Source organism: Eurosta solidaginis, chromosome X (genome assembly GCF_040869045.1).
Source record: "Eurosta solidaginis isolate ZX-2024a chromosome X, ASM4086904v1, whole genome shotgun sequence".
NCBI classification, from domain to species: Eukaryota; Metazoa; Arthropoda; class Insecta; order Diptera; family Tephritidae; genus Eurosta; species Eurosta solidaginis.
Window position 1 is genome coordinate 168,868,076 of NC_090324.1, and position 3,271 is coordinate 168,871,346.

Below are 3,271 nucleotides of genomic sequence, written 5' to 3' on the forward strand. Positions count from 1 at the left end.
ACTAAACCTTGGCAATCAATCTTCCACAGAATTGAGAAATGTGGCGCTTTGCGAATCTTAGAATTGTTAACCAAGACAGTGCCACAATTAGCGGGAGGGCAGCTAAACGACGAGCTGCCAAAAAAATTTGTGGCAAAGGCCTTGAGCAATTGCTTAGTGCATGTCCGTTTCAACAAATGTGTGTCCAATCCGAAGCACGGATATGTGAACTGGCTTCTAAGAAGCGTATTGATCCAAGCATTTTAATGATAGAGGCAGCAATGGAACGTGATGTAAAAAAAATATTCGCGGAAAGAAAAGAGGATTGGGCCATTCTAATTTAAATAACAGAATAAAAACATTAAGAGAAGCTGAAAAATGAAAAATTAAACGAAAAACGTGGCCTCTAAGTGTGCGCGCATAAAAGCGCATCATAAAAATTATTTTTCTGCAGTAGCAAATGTGTTTTTTCACAACAAATTTTTTATTTTTTTTTTTTCTTATCTCAAAGTGAAAATAAACGACGAAACAGTTACAGCGAGTATTCATGAGCGAGTAATTTATAGAAAGTTCCAAAAAGAATGCAAAGTTCATAGACGGTAGAAAACAAAATACGGTGAAAGCAAAACAAATCGAAATTAAATGAATTTTAGACGAAAATTTTAATGGGAAATAGTGTTAGTGCATCCAGGAATGAGCTGGCCACAACAACCTCCAAGCAACGGCTGCAGAAGGGCAGTATCGCAAAACGGTCATTGATTGAGCGGGCACAAAAAGCAGTGGAAAAACAACAGCATCAATTAAATGGTGGAAGCCCTCATACCAAAATAACCAGCTTACATCAGACGCAAAGTAAGAGTGCAAATATAAATAGGAAATTTGAAGCTATACAAAACAAAAGTGAGGGGCGATCAGCTGCTAACGCTAATAGAACACAACGGATAAGACAGGCATCCGCTTGGAGTTTTGGTAGTTTGAGTGGTCGTTTGAATTGAAGCTTTTCTGGCGGTGCTAATAGAAATTCATTTCACAATCGCAATAAGGCATCACGAAGAAGTTTAACGTCAGCACAGCAGCGTCGCTCCAAAACACAATGGCATAAGCCACTTACCAATGCCATATTCAGCTCACATTTTAAGGAGACCAGTCGCAACGAACAAATCCGCATTGTACGTTTGGTGGCTAAGGGCGCGTTCGGCGTTGTCTTCAAAGTAATTAATAAGCATTACACACAAGAACTACAACAGCAACAACAACAATCATTGATAAATGTAGCACAAAAACAAAACACCGGCCAAGCAATACAACAACCACCACCACATTCTGCACCCGTTTATGCGCTCAAAGTGTTAAAGAAGTCAAGAATAATTGAGGAGAATAGCGTACAACAAATAAAAGACGAATCGGATATTCACAAGTTGTGCGGACATCATCCGTTCATTGTACAACAAGTGGACTCGTGGCAAAATCGTCGTAATTTGCATATACTTTCAGAATATGTGCCGAACGGTGAACTCTTCTCTAAAATAACACATTTATCTGTGGATCTTGTAAGGCTATATTTAGCGGAAATCCCACTGGCTATTGATTTTCTACACAATGTTGGTGTAATTTATCGTGATGTTAAGCCGGAAAACATATTGGTGACCGCTGAAAATTAACCGATTTTGGATTAAGCAAGTGGCTGCGTTTAGGGGCTACTACCAGAACTATATGCGGCACTTTTCAATATATGGCACCCGGACATGCAGCTGATTGGTGGTCACTGGGCATTCTTGTCTGCCATTTGCTCATTCAAACGAGTCCCGACATTCGGATATTCCTGGATATCACTTTGCCTTCAACGTACCTGAAAATGGATAGTGTAGACCATATCACAACTCTTCCAACAACAATTTCTAAAGAGGACGAAACAAACAACTTTTTGATTCAAGAGCGAAAACAACAAATACTCGCTTCACAAAATTGTTTACCTCCCGAAGTTGATGAACTCCCACACGAGGCTAAAGATGTGCTAAAACGTCTATTGGAGGTGGACCCAAAGCAACGTGTGCGCTCGGTTTTATCGCTACAAAAAATTGCATTGTTCAAAAGCTTTAAAATTGATTCTAAGCATTTTACATAGATACTCCATACTTGTGATTGTATATTGTCTACGCTTAAGGCCTTTGTATACAAATAGAATTCCGTAGATATACTTTAGACAATATTGGATTTGTAATTACCTTTCAATATACTTACATATGTGGGTAGAAACATTTGTATAAAAAGGGAAGTTTTGCTGCAAAGCCTGTATCATAAACACCACACCGTGGGTCGATGGTGGATGCATAAATAAATCGGGACATATTTGTGACAGACCGACGCAATGACAATGTGCAGGCCTTTGCTGCTGATGGACGTGTCTTACACAGATTTGGAGGGAAGGGAACTGCTGATGGTGAACTATGTCCCCTTCCCGATTTGGTGGCGCTGTGTGCTAAGTATAGAGTACGTTGGTTTTTGGGGTGGAAGCATATCCTTTGGCACACATGGCAAAACGGGCTACGGTTGATCTCATTATGGTGAGCATGGAAAATTCTTTAGCTAGTATTGCTTATCCCTTATAAACCCTTTGATTTTAGTGTTGTTCCTAACTGCTAGACTATCATGCACCCTATGCTTTCGTTGTCCAATGTGGCGCTGCTGTGATTGTAGGGCATTAACTCCATGGAGCAAGTCGCACTACGGTGGATTTGGCGGTTGCATTGGATTTGGGATACGTATTTGGTAAGTGGTTTTACATTTCATATTCAGCCCAATTCTGAACAAAAATTCCTTGTGAGTTTTTTCCTTTCTCCCATTCCTCGTATTCTGAACAATGTTCGAAAAGGCGGAGACCGGTTATGGGAGAAAAGAAGTATTATGAATGTGAGGGAGAGGGAGATTTCTTTGCCATTTCATAGTTTTTTTTTCCACTTGTTAATTTAAAGGGAATGCATCAAAATACTTAAAGGAAATTGGTTCTTTTAAGAAAGAACACTTATTTGTACAAATTTGTGCTAAAGTATGTATGTACATTCTACCACAATATTCTCTATTTTAAGTAGAAAAGTATATCATAAGCAACGTAAGAGCTCTTGGTGTATTTGATGCAGCCATCCAGAAATTCCGCAGGGATTTTTAAGAAGGCTTGAATAGATTTCGGCATATGGCGAAAGGCGAACTCAACTCGACTTGGCCCCCGAAAATAGCTTTGCTGAACGAAAGCATGCAACCCCAGCGGATTTGTGTTATCCCGCTGCCTTCTTCT

At 39.7% G+C, this 3,271-nt stretch overlaps 1 pseudogene; it reads left to right on the forward strand.

The window, feature by feature from the left end:
* The first annotated feature begins 533 nt into the window (after positions 1 to 533).
* LOC137234269 (serine/threonine-protein kinase S6KL-like) lies at positions 534 to 2,404 on the forward strand (annotated as a pseudogene).
* The last annotated feature ends 867 nt before the right edge of the window (positions 2,405 to 3,271 follow it).